The 21,550-nt window shown below is 32.1% G+C and overlaps 2 protein-coding genes across 6 annotated transcripts in view; one reads left to right on the forward strand and one right to left on the reverse strand.

Annotated features, from left to right (window-relative positions):
• The window catches only part of LOC138179972 (DNA ligase 1), a 347,112-nt gene that overhangs the window by 67,067 nt on the left and 258,495 nt on the right, over positions 1-21,550 (reverse strand). The gene's annotated exons all lie outside the window — the stretch shown is intronic.
• The window catches only part of LOC138180010 (class A basic helix-loop-helix protein 15), a 286,135-nt gene that overhangs the window by 20,753 nt on the left and 243,832 nt on the right, over positions 1-21,550 (forward strand). For 3 of the 5 annotated variants that reach the window (XM_069113390.1, XM_069113380.1, XM_069113401.1), the window contains exon 1: positions 10,818-11,293. The exons of the other annotated variants lie outside the window; for them this stretch is intronic. The gene's annotated coding sequence lies outside the window, so the exon portion shown is untranslated. Of the gene's footprint in view, positions 1-10,817; positions 11,294-21,550 lie in introns of those variants that run through there. 5 annotated transcript variants of the gene reach the window in all.

A 21,550-nucleotide genomic window follows, 5' to 3' on the forward strand; every position in this document is an offset into this window, starting at 1 on the left:
CTTATCAACCATTATTATATTACTGTCAAGAAGTCTGTTTATAGTAATTTGCCAGTCGTTAAATTAAAATGAGAAACTACAATCAAGTATGATTCTTTGATCTGAGTAAGAGAAGGAATTCCGATTATTTATCTACACTTACTATACAATTTCGATTTTCATAGACGCCAACGGCACACAATATAATATGATATTCACTGCAACATTGAATTTCACGACTATTAAAACCACGGAACTTGAAAATCCTTCAACGAATACAACAAATACCATAAATTGAAATCCATTTACAACGTAAATCCTAAAGAGACTTCGCATAAAAACACGCATTCACACGTTCCTCTGCACAATTCACCCACCAACGATCAATTCCAGCTACACGCAACACCCAACGCTCATTTACAGAAAATTTACCAATCCCCTTGTCGTCGGTACAAAATACCTCTAACTCAGATCCTATCAACGAACGATCCTCCTTTCGATCACGAAAAAATCCTGAAACATCGCGTGGGTGTCGCCCGATCTCGAATTCAGTCGATTCTCCTGCAGGAATCCCCCTCGCTGTATACCACTTTCTTGTCCTTTCTCATTACCGCGTGCTGGGTAGCAGATAAGTTTAATTATAATTTAGGTCGTAACCAAGAGGGGTCCAGGGGTTGGCCTTGAATCGGGCAGCGGCTAAAACCTTCGTTTTATCGCGGCCCGTGCAAGGAGAGCGAGAGCTGGACGCGAATGGCGATCGGAGAACGAGCAAAGGCGGACAGCCGATAAGGCAAGTTGGCCAGGACGAAAACAGGACGTGGCAGGACAAGGAGGTCTGTGAAAGGTGTGCGCAAGAAAGACCGTGTGTCTGTATGCTTGGCCATTCGCGGTTGACCACCGGTCCAGTGGGTCCACTTTACGCTCGTGGAATTGCGAAATCGAACCATAGGGCTACACCGTGACTGCGTCTCGCATGGTGTGATTATTATTTCGACGTCGGATTCGTGCATCCGCCACGCGATTACGTTTAACTTCTGACAGGTTTCGAGAAACGGTACGAGATGCATGCTCGAACGTCGAAGCATGCAGACGCATTTCTGCTGTGCGAATGATGATGATGAGCTGCGAAAGCATGGGAAGAAAATTGACAAGGCTTCTTTTCGACGCGATCGAATCTGATATGATACGATATGAAATTAATCCTTCTTTTCGTTTTTCGATATCTTACGATTGTATGAATTTTTAGCTTAACGAGATATTTACTGCATTTTTTATGCAAACATTTACTAAAAAATAAAATAGTGAAAATTGGTATGAACGAACTTTCGTTAAATGCGATTTGTTTACACAAAAATGTAAATGTCAATTTCAATTGTTTAATAAACAATCTATGTACTAACACTTTGTGCTAGTTAAAAACTTTAGTATCAGATTAAACTTTATTGATACCTACTTCCGTTACCTGTACACTTATCCTTGTCCTCGACTGTAGTTGATAAACAGATTAATACATAGTATGAATAGTTGTCTTAGACATATAACAAACGTTAAAAATAGTCATACCAAAAATTGAGCTTTTTTAGGATAATTGACTATTTAAATATTATTATCATCTTTGCGAAATATGTACATTTATTTTTGCAGTAAATATCTTGTACCTTATATGTATATTTTGAAAGTTTCAAATTTTATTAATACAATCACGATAGCCTAATATCGTATCAATGGTAATTGAATTCTACACTGTTTCATATAACATGTAATATATTTATAACTTTATATTCACTGTTGACACCATAACGATATAAACCAATAATTAAGTACAACTAACTCGATCAATCAATACACTTTCTCCATAACTTGCCTATAAACCAAAAATTCATGTTGATAAATGTACTCGTAACATACTGCCTTAACAGTTTAATGACTTGTGGCGAGAACATACGTTTTAAGTGTCACGTAATATTCGTCACTGTTATGACGGTAGATTGAAATCTCTCCGTTGAAAATTATGCCAGCTTGAAACAAGTTCCAAGACATGCAGACTAAAGAGGGTTCGTATGTAAATTTAATTGTATTAGGTAATCTCGTTGATGTTCGCGATCTGCGTGTTAAACATGTGCAATTTGTTCTTGTTCGTTACAAGGCAGGAGACGAGGAATAAATATGGGAAAAAAGAAACAAAAAATTAATGGGGCTATTTGTCATTGTATACGAAGTCATTATCCAGATATTAAATTTCCAATAAACGTAAATTCAACGGAAACTATCTCGAGAATAGTTCATGATATCCATTTGAATAAGTCAACGCGATTTAACGCTTTCAATCTTGGAACCGACGCGTTTGATTGTTACAAAACGAGAAATTATTTGGTTGAATGAAATACTTTCGTGTTTTTATGATATTTGATATGGCTGTTTTGTATTTGAAGAATGAACGTAATATTATAACCAGTAATTCAGTCTCCTTTAGTTTCTATTGTAATACAATCTTCCAACGTTTTACAGGCTCCTCAATTTCTTTTTCATAAAAATGTTGTTACTTCAGTGCGGAACAATTTTCACCAATTGTTCATTTCATCATAAATCTTGAATTTTTTTATACGGATGATTCTTACGATGATGTAAATAGATTATAATCGGGTGTTACTAAATTAGATAAACATACAGAAAGAAACATAAAGAACATAAAGAAAGGAATTTTCATAATTTGGCAGTTTAATTTCTTCTTTTTCTGATACCATAAAATATGCAAACACTTCCTCTTAAAGACTTCCTTTTTGTTCAATTAAAAATAAACTTGCAATTATGGCATCCTATAGAAAAACTTTCTATTCAATTTAGTATTTCTATCTAGATGCATAATCTGATCACTTTAATGAGTTAATTGTGCAATTTTATTTTGCTTTGAAGGACGAAAGAGAAAATTAATTTATTCCAGTTATTACATAAATTATACTGCACATTGTCGTTCAAATTATATTACGTATATAACGAATTAATAAAAAATTTTGCAAGAATAAACGAGAATCAAGATTGAAACTCTAATTTAATTCCATTAATGTCATTCTTGATTCGCGATTACGTAAAAAGTAATTGCAAAATGTCAAGCTTTTAATTACTCCATATCGTTATGTTACCATTACAAATTGGGTCTGGTGCGTGAAAGAGATTATGTAAAAAGTTCAAGAGAAAACAAATATTCTGCCCGCTTTTGATTCATTTTTGCACGAGATTCTGCTTATACAAAAGTCTCGTTTGTATTCTGCAGCGAAATATAAATTGTTGAAAAAATTAAATATAATATATATGTATTATACTATTGATACTTTTTCTCCTTTAAATACTTATTTATTTGCCATTCATTCATGTTTTGTAAATCATATACGCATCTACCAAAACTTATCTCTATTATTGCCAACATTCAATATTTGCCTTTCAGTTTATACCTGCTTTTTGTTTCAGTTTATTTATATTTAATTTTCGTGTTATACACGAAGATGGAATTGTCCTGAACAACTCATAATAATTACTATTTTTAAATTGAGATTACTATTTAAAAAAAATTAGAATCTTCAACCGAAATTAATGCAAATTATCCCATTATGATAATGCGATATGTAACTGCTAATATTTTCTAATGTCAAAATCATTGGTTCGTGTTCGACTTTCATAGCTTGCAACAATTTTCAACTACACGAGGAAAGTTGTTTCCTCGACACGGTGAAAAATGATATTGCCGGTCAAATTTGTTTCCGACATCTATCGTCCACTTTAATACTTGAATAATTTTTGGAATATAATATGCAAATAAGTTGGAGTAATGAGTGTTACGATTGCAATGAAACATGTTGCAGTGGCAACATATTTCAGTTGTCATGCAATGCATATATTATCCTGTAATTAACGGAGCAATGTAAGATTAAATTCGTTAAGGTGTTGCGATAATTAATCGCAGCGGAAATTAAATCGTTGCAATTTTCATCATACGAGACATTTAAGTGTCTTATAATATCTCGAGTAGAAAATTAGAGGTATGCATAAGATAGTTATATTAGCTTGTCAAGTCGTTCCTCCTTTTTTCCCTTTTCATTTTCAAGAGTAAATTTTGATTAGTAAAATAAAGCTACACGTATATTATGCTTGTGCGTATTATGTGCACAAAATGTTTCCTATGTAGAAATTTGTTAGTTAAATCATAGTTCAGGATAAAATGAATCCAGAAATTAATTAATTTATATATGTAACATTTAATTCTGAAGAGAACCTAAGTGATGTATTTGTAGACACGTTGTGACGTTACACATTTGTTTATAGAATAGATTTATCAATGTAAAAAGAAGTTCGAAGTTCAATGGCTTCAAATTTTGAAAAATTGACCAAACTGTTATTAATTCATAAACAATTAGTTATTGGTCATAATAGTACAAATTTTGTTATATATAATTTATCATCTAAGTGAAACAGGTCCTCAAAAAATAAAATTTCTAAACGCTTCAAATGTTAATATTACAAATGAAATATTACAATTTTTTAAACATACATGGGCATTAATCTTCAAACTACGTAAGTTCATTTAATTAATTTTTGGATTCATTGATTCTTACGTCACATAAGCAATCTAAATTATTGAAAATTAATGATACTTACATGCAATTTGAGGTATAAATGATAGATTTTGATATTTGATTACTATAATAAGTACTCCAACTAATGAAACTAAGTCTACCACCAATGAATCTAACTGATAAAAGAAGATAACGATGAAGTGAAATAGTGGCATTTACATCGAAGTTACGGATTACAAATCAAGATAATTTGCAATATAACAGACTTTGAGAAAAGGAACACGATACTAAAATAATTTCAATTAATGAATACGCTTTCTGTTCTTCTTGCCAATATTCTTTTAGACATAACAGTCAACCATTTCATGAATATTCTCTCCTCTTCCTTTTTCCTTCATATCATCCCCCAGCTTCTCGTATCTCAAGGTGAAACCAGGATGCCATTGTCCGATCGATTATGTAAATCTCGACGTAACATGCTACGACGAACAGAGGAAAGATAAAATTTGACTCGTCTCCGACCTGTTCTGGACTGTCTCGATAACATGACACGTTAGGAAGACGTTTAAGGTATACATGCGTACGTATCATAATCGTCGCGAATGAAAGTCAGTTAAGTTAGATAAGAGTTAAGATGAACATTGTAGAGATTACAGCTACGATCGGCAAATTCGCCTAATGCTGTGATAAAATAAATCACAATTATATTTATCGTACATATATAATAATTATCATTTCTTATATTAATTTTATGAGAAAATAAATAATGATAAATTAGAATGTGATGAAAATAAAATTCATTCGATTATGATCTCTTATTTTCTTTCTATTTCTTATTACCTGACCTCCAGGGTACAATAAAGTTTGTTTCAAAAATTCCGGTCTCAATAGACATTTTTCTAACGAAAAATTTAACTATGTGAAAGGGTTGTCTTCGTTCCTTTTAGTGAAAATATGAAATTTAAACTTTCTAGAAAGCTTCAAATATTAAATTCCAATGTTGAAAATCTTGCGTTTAAAAGCTTCACATATAAAATCAAATATTTGTAAACAGCTTTACATGCAATATTTTTACTGAAAGTCTTCTATCGTTTACTATACAATATTAATTCAGATATTCAATGAAAAAATGGTACAATTGGATCTTCCCCCGAAAGCGAGATAAATAGAGAAATCAATGAATAACATTCCATATTTATATTTGGAGTATTTTCTTACAAATTTCCAAATCTTTGTAAATTGTACAGTAATACATACAATTTACTGCAGATATTTACACATTTATGACAAGTATTTGTATCTCTGAAAATATGAATTTGTATAAACATTCGCAGTGCAATAATGGTCGTAGTAAATATGTCAATGTTTGAGTAATAGAGATTTCTCTGTTGCAGTTAAGTTCACGTACAGTTCCTTAAACTAAAAATTTTCTCACTTGTACCACTTTTCACCCTACATCTCTCAGTTATTACAATAATTATCAAACAATCAACATCATTGGACAGCGGATTTTTATGAAAATTTATATTTTCGTAAACAGAACTAAAGAAATAAAATTTAAATATATATTTGTTTTAACTATTAATAATCATAAAAATTACTTCACTTTGGATATTTTACATATTTTTGTATATTACGCACATGTACGCAGTTTAATCATCACAGCGACACTTCTTGTAAAAATTACTGTGCATTTATTATTTCATAATTCTTATAAAAAGAATAAACATGTTAATTCTTACAAAATAATAAATGCACAGAATGCGTAATTAAAGAGAGATTAAAGAAGAAAGAGAAGCCGATTCTTCGGTCTATAATCTGACAATCTTTTACGATGTTGTCCGCCGTCAACGGAGCTTGATATCCATCCGACAGGATCGTTAATGTGTCTACTCGCTGTCAAGCGTGGAGGATCGACGAAAATCGTGGCGGTTCAAGAGTTTCAGGCCGCTTTCGAACCGTGTGCTCGGGCTCTCGTTTGCGTAATTCGATCAAGGAAAGCCGGACTGGACCGATAATGAAAGCTCCCCGCGAGGGAACGCGAACTCAATTTCGTATGCACGCTGACAGTGTAATTACCGAGCGTTACAACCAGCGAAATGACAATCGATGTGATCGAGCCAGTGGATATAACGAGTTATTACTATGAATTCTTTGAATGTGATTTCCGAGAAAGGTTCAGTTTTCTGGGAAAATTGAGACGAATGAAAATTTTCGCAATTCAATGATGCGGTTAATGAAAGTGATTTGCGTTTGATTCGAAGAAATGTGAGAAAAGAATGTGTGCATATACGTATACAGGCTTAAGAAAGTATTTGTACATTCGTAGATATGTTATACAGGCTTAAGAAAGTATTTGTACACTCGTAGATATGTTTTATTACGTACGTTATACGAAACATTTTGAAATTTCATCGACACTGTTGCGAGACTCGACTACTAATATGATTGTCTCGATAAGGGTTGAAATAAATCTGAAAATATGCATAATGCGTTCGAATTACACGTATAAACAGTCATAAAGCGATTCCTTGTTAAAAAAATAAGAAGGACGTGTAGAAGAAAATTTTTTTTATATGAAGCTTCGTTCCTGATAAAATCGAATTTGAAAATTTGTCGAGTGAACTTAATCTTCGGTTAGTTTCGGACTAGACGGAAGTAAAGTAAATCATCGATAGCATGATATCCTGTATAGTACTTAATATAGTAATTCTACTATAGAAAAGTTACTATTCTTTCATAGAATACTACATTTAAAAGGACATTCAAAACGAAGAACAAAAAAGGCTTATAAATAACTACGAGTTCATGATATTAAGCGAGTAAACTGACAACAAGTACCGATCAAACGAACATTCTATAAAAATATACTTCAATACGTTCAAAAGACTTTTTATTCGCTTCTATAATACTAACAAGCTGTATTGACAGAAATTTTCCATCATGAAAATCCCATCTGCAATATCTATTATTATATTCAATTAAATCGCCAATAACTCATCGAAAGTTGAATAAAGAGAAATTTCAAAGCAGAGCAAACATTATATTTACGATACATCGGCGATTCTCGGAGATAAAAATTCTTCAATTACAGGATGAAATACCATAAGTTACTGGCACAAAACGCTTAAAAGCATTCCAACGTCCAAAATCTTAATTTAAACGAAAGTAAAATATATGCACAGACTTTCGCGAAGAAAAAAGAAATTGATTCCTCGAGTCCATTTTATTCGCATAACTTTTTCAAGTGTAAACCTCGTATCGGTCCATTAAACGCGATGACCACGTAAAATGAAGCTTGTGATCGGTATATCTTCTCTGTCGGTTACTCTACTCTGCACACACGATTTAGGCAAACGATAAGAGGATTATCTGCGGGTATCACGTTGTCATTCAGCAGAATTAACGATGACGTTCCACGTAAGTACCTTTCTCCGTGTATATCACCTTGTACACAGTGCACACTATGCGACGTGAAGTGCACGTGAATTTATACGTGCACGAGCACCTGTTTGTCGTTATCTCCTGCTCCTTTTACGCGTTACGAAAGGAAAATGATATTTTGTTTGTTGATATACATACATTGTTACGTGTGCATTGATACTTGCGTCCTGCTTCTGGAACACTCGTTTGTAGATTCATTTGCCTGAAAGACGATAAGAAAACCGTGTTTGTTCTTAGCTTTCAATTTTTATTAGTTTAATCCTCCAATTTTCAAAAATTTCCTTTCCCATATTTTAACTTCTAAAATATTTAAGTTTTAATTTAATTAGAAAGAGATTTTATTTCTATATTTTCAACTTCTTTTTTTTTTTTTTATTTTATCATCTTATACTTTTCACACGAAACGATATTACTCGTGAAATGACCTGAAAATACAATTGAAATACAATGAATAGCAGCAGAAATAATCGTTCTCACCGATGATTTCAAAAACAACGTGTATCGATTATTCCCTATCGAAGACCACGTCCAGGCGGATTTCTGAAGTAAGTTACGCGCGATAAATTACAGGACGCGCGTATAGACGAGTCAAATACGTGATCGAGCATGTAGCCACGAACAGGCGCGTGTGGATCGATGCACGTGTATGGTTTCGGGCGATTAAATGGAAAGTAGCGAGGCAATCAGCAGGTAATGATCTTCGTTGGGTATCGTGGTTGCTGGCCTCTTCTTCTCTGTTGGCCGCGACAGTCTATGAAACCTAGGAATGACAGGCAGGCCGAGGCGACCGTACTTTCCGACTTTCCATTTTCCCGGCGAGTTCACCTTTTCCGGGCAAAATCTTTCTTTCCTGCAACCTCGGCCGATCCAACGACGTCCAGGTATTAACGAGGGAAAATTTATCACGTGCCTTTACGTGGCCGTGCTCCAGCCAAATAAGTACTTCCTCCTTCTGCCTCTGGAAGTCGCTCATTCTGAGAATCTCTCGAGAGACGATTGCCCTTGGAACGGTTTGTTCTTTGCTGAGTTTCGTGAAAGGTCGATGAATTCGATTTTTGGGCTACATATGTGAATAAAAGCTTCACATACATACTATCATCAGTTGATTATGAACGTTTTTGCATTGCATAATATGTAAAAATATACGTATGGAATATTCAGATCAGAGTATTTGTTACAATACTTAATAGTCGAAACAAATCTTTGCTTAGGTTCCACTTCTTTAATTGCATTCATAGATGTATGAAAATTTATTCGTAAAACTTCAACAAATTATGAAATTGCATAAACACGCGCAGTTTAATCGTTAGATACAGAGAACGACTAGATAGAAAATCCATTATAAAGGAGAATTGAAAAAATTATAAATTAATAGAAGAATTTACTATTGTCAATCACCCAAAATGTTTGAAATTATATAGTAATCTACGTATCTTCGCAGAATCAATTTAAAAAAAAGAGGTTTCATATAAAAATATTGTTATTCTACTGTTTTTACTTACTCCTTTTTAGGAAAATCTGTGATCAGTTATTTTAATAACACTTGTATTTTGGTTAGATAACGAGCTTCCTCTCTTGAAAGATGTTCACGGTGTTTATTATACCGGCATATTTGTGGTTCACTGGGTTTATTGTAAATCGTGTTTTGAATAATACGCTGCGCTTTGTGCCAAAGTTTCATGAACATTTCAGTTCACTTTTTCAGGGCAAAGCTTTTCAACTGAAACTTCTGCTAACGCGTGAAACGTCAGATCTGTCCTGAAAAACGAGCTGGAATGTTTACGAAACATGGGAACAATGCGCGAAATACTATTAAAAACGTGATCGAAATTCGGAGAACTATAAATACATTGTCGATCACGGATATTACGACACCTCCGTGTATTGAAAAATTCTAACAAATTTTATCCTATTTAGTACTTCACATCATAAGACACGTATAAGACGAATGAAATAACAGAATTGTAAGAAAATACTTAGAAAATAAAAGCGGCGGAAAGAATGCAATTTGCATTAACACTAGAACTTCCGCTAGTTAACACGAAGCTATTTCTACCAAAACCAGTGAAAATGACTGGTCTTTAAAAAATACGTAATAATAGAATATTTTTACATTTATTGAGTTATTACTTTCTTACAGAAGGAATCTCCTGTTATGTAGTACATTTTTGGTATTATTAATCCATCTGGGAAATCTATCATCCCTAAACGAGGGTTGACACATTTATAACATTGGAATAGAACCAGTCATTTCGACTGTGTGTGTGGTATTTCTAATGTTGGCATCTAGCGACCTGGCGATCGATCCGGAATTTTCCTGATAAACGCGTAAAAATTTAAAAAGCGCGTGGAGAATTGTACAAAACGTGCAGACTGGTTAATTGGAGTTCGATAAACAGATTGCAGTACCCTTTTATACCTTGGCAAATACCAGTCATTTTAAGTAGCCTTGATACAAAATTATTTTCAGTTTGAATACATAAAAAGCAAAATAAAATTCATTATATTATTCTTTTAGTTATTGTTGCGAAAGTTATTACATCATTGGGGGAAAAAAATATAACATGAAGTAGGAATTTCAAAATAAAATTGTGAAACCCGTCAATTTGACTGGTGTGGTAGTTCTAGTGTTAAATATCAGCAACTATCCTCCGGCAGTGTGTCTCATCTAAATATTAATTTTTACGATCATCAAAGATCGTAAGCTTTGACTGATTTCCATCTACTGTGAGCAAGCATAGATCATGGATAACACGATCTGGAAGCAAGTTTCGCTCGTAAACCGCGCGTGTCGCGTGAATCGGTTAACCAAAGAGTCAGAATTGCGAACGGGTGCGTCAAACGCGCGTGGAGAACGTCGTAGAACAGCCATGCTCAGAACCGAGCGTTTACTCTCATTTTAAAAACAGAAGAGCAGAAAGAGAAAGGAACGATCGTGTCGCGAGCATAAATCGAAGCAAATCGATAAATCGGAAGGATTAAAAGCAACAGGAGGTCTCTATAAACAGTGATCGATACGGTTGACGTTAAAGCGCGAGGTAACAGTGATCGAATCTTGGGAAACGAGGCGAGTAATCGTCGAGCGAATCGCGAGCAGTTCGAGAGGGAGGAAAAAGGAAGGAGAGCGAAAGGTGTGGGACGACGAAGCGGGGAAATGAAACCGATAAGGCGATTCGAGGCTAACCTTCGCGGCGGAGAAAGAGAAAAGTGAATTGGGGCAAAGGTCTCTGACATCGTGGCTGGCCGTGGGAGAGGAACAAGCCACGGAGAAGTGGTACGACCGGCTTCTAGAGGAGAGAGAGGTAACTGTTAAGATCGAAAGTGCTTTTACACGAAGACACCTGTTGGACGATCCTCGCGCCAAACGACCGTCGCTCCATCTCCCCGTTCGTGATTTCGGAACAGATGCTCTTTCATTTTTTATCCACCTCTGTTTGATCATTTCTTCGATCGGGAGAGATGGTTGACTTTTATTGGTACACGGAATTTTGCAAAGTGTTGCGAATCTCGTAAGATTTGATGACGTTTTTAGAGAAACTCTGAGAGAATGTGATTTTGCCAGTAGTTTTGGATCTAGGAATGCAATAAAGTTTGGAATTTTGGAGATTGGAGCTTGAGCGTTTGACGAGGAATTTCCTTGGTAAATGTTTCAAATTTTAGGGAGCGTTTCGAGTTTCTGAATTGAAAATCGTGTTAGGTTTTGCATAAAATTTGTCTCCTTTTTAGAAAAACTTCTGTTTCGTAACAGTACATTTTACGTACATTTAATTTGTAGAAATTGCAGATTTGTTGTTACAATTATTATTATGTTACTTATATATTATATATTATTATTATTATTATGATACTTCATAACATTTGCAACATGTTTTTGTTCGAATACTTCACTGAGAAATTCTCAAAAAATTAAGAATGTAGACAGAGGCGTCAGAAATTTTGGAATGGTTTCTTAAATCCAGACGTCCTCAATTTCTGAAACCGGTCTATAATCGCAACCTGTTTTAGCAATTTTTAACATGCGAGAAAAGAAATTTCTAGAAGGTATAATGATACACCTTTGAATAAAAGTATGCCAGTTCCTTTATCAACACCATGATAAATGGAATTATACTTTATAAAGACGTGCATTGCTTTAAAACTGAGCATTCACATTATAATGTATACTTTAACTCGATGTTACGCTTACTTCCATTCACAAGCTAGAGAATATCATACGAATCACATTAAAATATATGTAATTTTCTCAAACGAGTCGCTTCAGACACTTATACTTTTAAACTTAAAACATTCGATTATGAAAGAGAATCACAGGAATAATAAACTAAATTGAAAGATTGTTTAACTCTTGACAGCATACATCGATACATTTAAATAAGATAATATTATATGATTTTGTATTTTTTAATTGGTTGCTTACAGTGAGATTCTGTGAATTTATTGAATCATTATAATGAATTATTCTGTTGAAACCATCGGTGAAATTTTACAATTTTTTGAGAAAGAAGTTTGTTTCAAGAATTGTGTTAAAAATTGTGACAGTTGTTAATCGAAACCTCTTCAATTATCTTTTATAAAAAAAAAATTAATATTGGAATATGATCGAACAGTGAAGAACTTGTTATAGTATAAAATAAAGTTCTGGTAATTTTCCATAAATTATGTCATATATATTCCATAAATATATATTAATAATTAAAAATCCATGGTAATTTTTGTATTGCATAGATATCAAACTTTTCCAAATCAAACCAAAATCAAACAATTTTAATATTAATAACAGGCATAGATTGTGATAATAGCAATGGCGATAAAAATGATAAAAAGAGTAACGTCTATTGGTAGCGGGTCTTCTTTTTTAAAATTTGAGTCATTAATTTGATATATCCATACATACAACTCAATAATATTTCGAATTTAGCCTTTTTTTTAAGCAACCACTTAAGCCAATCATATTCACCGTGTACATTTTAATCATTGCCGTTTAAAACACGTTGTTATCTCATCAAATGCGTCATTAATACATAGAATCGAAGATGTTAGATATCTCGTTTGTACAGATAATAGTTCGAAGACATTATTTTACGCGCATTATCGCATACACCGGCATTCCTTTGACGTATGTTCGCTTACTAATATCAATTTAGATACATAACGTTGACAGTTCATGTCGTATTGATAAATTTTTCTATAGCAAATAATTAATTGCACTAGTTTCCTTCTACATATCTTTGATACGTATGAAATTAATTTTGTAATGATGTAATGAGTGTACGTGTTTATATTAGTAATACACTAATGGTGGTTTTTAAAAGCAAAGAATATTTTTATTTAGCATTTTCGTATTATAAATGTTCTTATTAATTTTATGTTTGAAGCTTTATTCTTTAACCCAGGAAGATTTTAAACCTTAAACTGTAAAACATTTTAAAACTACTGGACGAAGTGGCTCTTGCATTAGATCACAAATGCTTTGTGATAAGCTTTACTTTAGTATATATTAGAAAATTGTATTAAAGGTTGTGTAATAATCTTTAGAAAACAGGAAATACAAAAAGCAGGTACACGTAGGATGTAGGCAAAATGTTAAAGAGAATTATTTTTCTTATTCCAGGCGGCGATCGTTAGATTGCTTATTCGATATATCATTCATTTTTCTAGAAACAGAAATATTCAAGAAGCACCGGAGGAAATGTCAGACAAATTAAAAACACATCTATAAGTTATGACTACAAATCGAAATTCTGTTTCTGGAAAATTCAATCAAATCAATTCATAATGTGGTATTAACTACGAATATCGAATTCACTTAGCCAAGAAATCTGAAATTAAGTTATTCAGCCATAATCGAGATGTTTCTTCACGACTTTGACGTATGGAGACGACGAATTGTTGAATTTCAATCGAACCGGTTTCTTTAGCGAACCGAGAGACGAACAGCTATGGGTGGCATACGGTGGTCCATTGAAAAATGCCATAATCCTAATAAAATAGTAAGAATAGCCAGCGTGAATTATTGTCGATAGATATGCGAGACGCATTCGTCGAAGGCGAACAAGACGATGTCCTTGAGGCAAAGAAAATCCAAAGAACTTGAATACGAATTCCTTAACCTCGTGTCTACAGCAAAGTACTAACCCTTTCTACCCTACGTGTGAGATAAAATTCATCTTTTTTTTTTTTTGTTTTATGAATATACAGGGTGTCTGAAGAAATAGAAATCAAACTTGTACTATGTATTAATGAGATGAAGTAGGTGAATTTAATGAGATGAATTTACATAAATTTATGGCCGAAAATGCTTCATTCGAGAGCTACACGTGTTCAACCTGTAAAATTTCTGTCAATTGAAAAATTGTTCATTTTGACAGTTAATTATATTGAGATCAGTGTCAGGTACTAAGCTTGTCTCTTTCAACGCTATGAATGTTTCATAAAGGAAAGCAATCTTTTTTTTACTACAATCTTACGTATTGATCACGAAAGTTAGGAAACAGTAATTGTTACGAATAGATTTATCGCCAATACATCAATAATGTAGTGTTAAATTACTACAGTACGACAATGAATACATAGAATAACGTTTAAAGAAGCACAGGTAAATAAATGTATAAATTCAAAATAACATAACATTACAGAGGATTAAATCCGATTCTAAATGATACTTACGCTTGCATCGAGGATTATGTAAATTGATAGTTGGGCATATTGAGAAATGAATAACAGGGAAAATAAGAGAATCGGATTTTGTTCCAGTGACTGAAGAGCTCAAGTTAAGGGTTATTGCAACGATTACGTACGTTAGGCAACAAATTATGGCGAATTAATATTACAAGACTCGTAAAATGGAGCAAGCGAATTGCATTAGGGATATTAATGCTCTCCAGTTATAAATTATTCCGATTCTAACTAATAATACGTCAAAGTGGAAATTATGATGGATTTACGTTTCGAGAGAGTATGATGTATAATTTATAGTGCAAAGTAATAAAATTTAATTTTGAAATTTAAAGTTGCTAAAAAAGAAAAAGGAATTCTTTGTCCGTTACGTTCAACTTTTTTACATACAGAAGCAATTCACACTGTAAATTAGTACATTTTTAAATAGATTCACTATACAGATTGAAATTTTAATAGAGAATTGTAAATAAAATAAATAGATTCTTTTACATACATTGAACTTTTAGCAAAAATGCGTACATCAAGTAGATTTTTAAACTTATTTATTTTTGTTTTAAATGAATATTGAATGAACAAGGAAATATCATTTTTACCACATTCTTTTGGTGTTATGTATAATAAATTAATTAAAATAAAGGTATTCTAATCCTGGCCTCTATACATCCTACAAAAATGTATTAAAATAAGTTAAAAGACAAGATCAACATACTACTTCACAAAACGCAAATAAAATCCGTATCAGAATTCAATTATTCGGTAGTCTAAAAATATACCGATAATAAGGTTGTGTAGAAATAAGGCAGTTTTATAATCCTTGAAACTGAATTAATGCGAGGAAGTTGATTAATATCAGGCAATACATATGTATGTACGTATTTCATTGCAATTTTCCAAAGATACATGTAACGATATTATTTCATTGATTAATTAAAAAATACAGCATTGTGATGTAATTAGGGATGGTAGTTGGATGATATTTGTGTAAAAAATATGCAATAAATCAACTTTTTCTGTATATGTTACGTAAATTATTCGCGCGATCAAAAGTAACGTAATCGTTATTACGACGTATGTTTCATTGAAAATCAAAATAAAATTATGATTACGAAAAAATACAAGTGCGATGTTCCTTCAAATGATATTGATTAACGTCCTGATTTTATCATTATTCAAGAAATAATCATTTCTATAAAAATCAGTTATACACTGGAGTATTTCTATAATCGCCTAATTATAAGATTTTGTCTGTCCCGAATATAATGTTCAATTACGTAATGAGAATGAACGATCTAATATGTAATATCATCGCTTTTAGTCTAATTGTGTTGAGATAATTTTTTTGGTTAGTACCATTTTTAATCTTACTCACATACAATTCCCTTAAAGTATATTTTATAACAGTTGAAATAAACAAATAAATCTTAAAGATTATTAATTTACTTCGTTTCACCTTTATGTTACTATAGTCAAAGCCATAAGATTAATTGGCTTCGTCCACAAGTATGTTAATCGAAGTAAATAACTAGAAACAAGTTGGCTGATTATCACACTTCTAATCTTAGAAATCTTATCTCGTCTATTGCCAATTGTGTACATCTCCAGTGAATCGATATTACTAAATTTACAAATTAATAGTTTCTCGAACATGACTACTCTTATAAGAAATTTAATCAAAAATGTATAACAGAGTAAAATTTTTAATGGTAATAAAACTTTCATAAATTTGTTCCCTATTATTAAAATATTTAAGCAGACTTTTTTTATATTTCTTGAAACAAACGTGTATATTTGAATTATTTTTTGGTATTCTTCAGAACGAAAACTATAGAAATAATATATACTCGTAGCTTTAAAAAATTTACGTAAGAATCACCGTAAGATACTTTTGTAACAACCTGTAGCTTCGATACATTAGTATTAGTGAATCATGAAATCACAGCTAACGAGTAGCTCCGGCAGGTGTTCCCGGAAACATGTAAATAATGTTATTCAGAATGTAGTAAGAATGCACAGTTGCATAAGTGCTATTTCCCGATAGCTACGCTGAAAATATTCAATCCAGGCGATAATCGACCGAATTTACCTCAACGCCGGATTGTTACAGTCGCAATAGATTCACTATAGATATTTTGTTCGTTTAAACAAGAACATCCATAATTTCACATGGATTTCAGAGCACTTTAAAAATAAATAAGCAAAATTGCAATACTATGCAATATTGCGCAGCTTGCATAATTTATTTCTTTTTCTTCTTAAGCATATGAAATCTCGATGGAGATTTATTCTGCCTTACCTTATTATCTTAGAAAAGAACAAATCACAAGTTTGTCCTTTAATTTATAAGATGCATATTCCCCTTTCGTAAAAGATTGCAAAATAAGTATAAGATATATTGATTGTAAATTTAGTAAAATAACTATATGAATGTCTGTAACATAATAATAAATCTGTTTAGACAGATTTTAGAAATGTTTAGAATAAATCTGTTTTTGTTGCTCTGCATTTAGTTCAAGAAAGAGGGAAGGCAGGGGGAGATTAGGATGAAATGATTAGAAGTTTTTGTGTAATTCCTTTTGTAACGAATTCCTTTTGTTCTTTTATAGGGTTAATTATATAATTAATTAAATATTTCATGTTTCTGCCTCAGCAAATGTAAACGTCTCATAAAATACTCGCACATTTTTAAGAATTTCGAAAATAAAAAGTCCGATACCAGTCATATCGATTGATTTAGTAGCTGTATTGTCAATAAAGGTACTATCAATTTTTTAAAAAGCGCCTACACGATTACAAAAGAAAGAAAACTGAAAATTTCAACAGGTTTAATGATTCTAGCGTTAATCCAATGGTTTGTAAATTGTGCTAAATTTCATCGCATTAGTGTTAAATTAGTAGATAGTCGTTTTCCTTTGAAGTTGGGTCAAGCAATTCAAACAGAATTTCGCAAAGATACCCTTACGTATTCGCACGAAATTATTGATTAACGATAAATTTGCAACGTTTCTTGGAATTCGTTTGACAAAATCCCTTGCAGCCAGTGTTTCACGTGATTCACGTTCTTGTCGATGACCAGTGAAGCCACGGTGAACATTGTACAATAAATCCTAACGAAATCCCCGATGCGTGTGTAGCAAATGCGATAAATAACAGTTTTAGAAAGCATTATGGACATGGACGTTCGCCTAAGTTCTCGATTTCCATTCACTGCCCCCGCTTAATATTCCCTGTGAGGAGAGCTCGGATTATCGTTCATCTTTTTCCTTTTTTTCCTTTCCATCCTCCACTCTCGGGTGGCCGATCTAAGGGGAGAGTTAAAAGACCGTACGATGTCCACTGAATATCCACGTTTATGCACGTTCGCGAATTTCCTTTCAGGAGGTACACGACACACGAAGATGTTTGCTTCCATGCACGTCTCTTGTTATACGTCGCCAAGATTCGTTGACCTTTGAAAGAACCGCCTTACGTTTTTAACCAAAAGCATGTAAAAGCAAATCGTTTATAGTTTTCGTTTGTTCGAAGATTTTGCTATGAATGCAGCTTTTGCGGAAAACTTCAAGTTTATGCGTATATATATATTTCTTTTTCTGCATCATAATATTTAATAAATTTTAATTTAAATTTATTGAAGTTTCCATATTTATAAAATTTGTAATTTATCTGCCGTGAAATAATTTATTATTGTATATCATTGACTCAATTTTATTTATTATTGTTATTATATATTTTTCCTTTACGTTATTTAAAAAGTTTAAATCTAGATGTATTTATTCAAATTTCAATAATTATTATATTGGGAATTTCTCCAGTTTGATACATTGAATAATGTATCTCGATGAAATTATATCATTCAAAATTTTATCAGTTTATTAATTCTTATTCTCTCTTCTCTTTCTGTAACAAATGATGTTGTAACAAAGAATTGGGAAGATTCTTTAACTGTTGAATAAATATAATCATTTCTTTTGAGAAAATGGATTAAAAGAAACTGTACGTAATTAATTTTTACAAGTGTCGGATATTTGGTAAAAGGAAGATTAAAGCGGAAAGAAGTTTATTTTATATACATACTATGTTTGTTGGTTTAAATGACTTAAAAACTACATAATGTGGCAAAAACATTACGTGGTAAAAATATCATGTGTTATTATTTAAGTATTTTTGAGGATAATCTGCGAAGAGTAATTAAAATTATTTTTTTTATGAAAGTGCTTTTGCAAGTTCTTCTGCAGTTATCGCAAATATTGTTTTGTATTCTTTTTTGAAATATTACGATAATGTTATTTCACGCAGCTTTATCGTTCTTATAAATTATTCTTTCTATCTTCTTTTTCCTTTGGTTTTAATGTTACTTCAACCTCGATGGTTATTTTAGCAACACTGTCTAAATTTTGCTTTTTTTTTTTATTACGAGTTTAAGGTCATATGCACCTTCCAAAATTATTAGTGGTCCAAGTTACAGTATAATGGTCGTATAGTGGGACAAACACTTATCTACAGTAAGTAGTAAAATCCAGTATCCTTTAGCAAGACTAGAGCCTTTTGGCAAAAGACTTCTTTCTTTAGCGAGTTTAACGAATTTGGTAATTCGTGTTATACTCTTTTCATACTGTACTTAGAGACAGGTATTTAGGATGTGATTGATGTGTTTTGTATGTCGCAAGTATCACAGATTTTTATTTATTTTAAGTACTACTTGCTTAAGTACTATTTTATTCTTCTTTTAAGAAGATAGTTAAATGTTTTTGTGAAAACTTTAATATTCCTTGATATATGAGTCGACAATGATGTGTATAGTATTATTTTTATGAAATGTAGATACGTAAGATGCAACATTGATTTCATCAGGTCATGTTACAAATAGTTTTATCTCGTATTTTGCTTCCTGAATTTCGGAAGTAAGATTAAACGGTAAATATTGAAAATAGTTATTTAATGCTTAGAAACATTATAAATAGATTATTGGTACAAAATGATCAATAGTAGTAATAGTGCTTAATTGTGTTTTATGACAACAGTGTTTAACCGCAGGTAGCAAAAGCAATACTATACAGAATAAAGCGACCCAATTGAAAATTATTACGTGACCCACATTATTTTACACATTTATCATTAGCGTAAAAAAAATTCGTTCATTCGATCTGGTAACATTGAAATGCTTTAAAAGATACGATACGATGAAACGTTCCAAAGCAATATAGTGAAATATTATCTGAATGTTTTGAAAAGAAATTTAAGAACGAAAATAATATTTTTAAGAAGTATAAAAGTATTGAAACATAGTTCTACAAGATAATAGATGATACATCATACGATAGGAAATACGATAAACTTTTTATGTTCTAAGGTTAAATATGTACAATAAACACGTTAATTGCGAATTTAATTATTCTCACGGTTTATCGCATTTTATTCTATTGAATTAACTTGCATCTACAAGCGAACGTTTTTCGTAATTAGCTTTACGAATCGGTTTCGTTATGCACAAACAGAGTATCGGTCTTAAAGGATTGTTGACCTTGTTATCGTTCCAACACCTGTATAATTAACGATGCAATCTACGTACTTATCTGGCATGTAGTTAAAACAAGAAAGCACATTACGAATTGACGAAACGATAGATATGCAGGTTTTATCAGAAGTTAACATGTCCACAAAACTGAGCAAGCTTATTATACAGTCAGACCGTTTGCATTAAGTCTTTACAATCCCTTTTCCTTATCTTCGAAAGCTTGTGTTTAATCTTGTACTTCCTACTTTTGTATCGCTTTCGATTTATCGTTCGATAAATAATTTTTCTATGCAAAAATTGTATCAAAATTCAAATATTACATAATCAACAAGCACGAACCACGAAATTCTTTATCACTGCGTTTTATCATCGAAGACATTAAAAATGCATACAAAGAAAGTTAAAAGCCTTCAAAGACACCGTGTTTTTTTTTTTTAATACCTTAACGATCTATTAGAACGAATTTTTGTTAATCTTTTTGTTTTTTAAACGAAGCCCTTGGATTCTGAATATTTTTCTGTAAAAGTCTGCTGCAGTTGTTAGTTAATCATAGAATAAAAATTTATTATACACAATACAATGCTATTTTTCTTTGATATAAACCTATATGCAATTTACAAAGATTATGACAAAATTATTATTTACTAATATTCGTCAATTATTTCTGCATCATATGGTTACTTTCTCGTGTCAAAGAAGTACAATTATAGGGAGGACGCATAAAAATCAATAAGAAAGCACGTATATACTTATTTTTGCTCTTGTAACTCTAAAAGGAGATTTCTTTCGGATAACTGTCACATTATTTCTATATTAATAATCGCTAATGGCTGGCTTGAGGTGGGTGCCGTAAATTAGACAATATGAATGCACCACATATACTTAATGACTATCATTATCTGCGAAACAGAACAGTATGAAAGAGTACCCGCCTGCGGGGAGCCTGGTTGCATTCGATTCGAACCCTTGACCAAATCGATTTTAGGTCGTGATGCCCGCATGGAATTCTCTGTTTGATTACGTTCTGACGCTCGTTTGTTTGCTTATTTCTGGAATAACATACGCGAAGTTGATTAAATAACAGAACGATGGAGGCAGTGTCAATTAATTGGGCAATAAGCAATGAGTTATAGCTTATGCGACATAAATTTGAGTGGGTATCACATCAATAAGAATAATACGCACGATAGTAGTGAATTTCATAATCATTGATCATCAGGCTATTATATATATATAATCGATGAAGTGTATAAATTTCAATTAATGGTAGAGGAGATCGTAGAAGAAAGAGTTGGTTCTTATTTATGAGAGAGATGTGTATTTTATATATATTGAAATTTCTTATTTAATTATGAAAAATTGTAAATAT

The sequence above is a fragment of the Bombus flavifrons genome, chromosome 1 (genome assembly GCF_040668555.2).
Source record: "Bombus flavifrons isolate JBK064 chromosome 1, iyBomFlav1_principal, whole genome shotgun sequence".
In the NCBI taxonomy this organism is placed as follows: Eukaryota; Metazoa; Arthropoda; class Insecta; order Hymenoptera; family Apidae; genus Bombus; species Bombus flavifrons.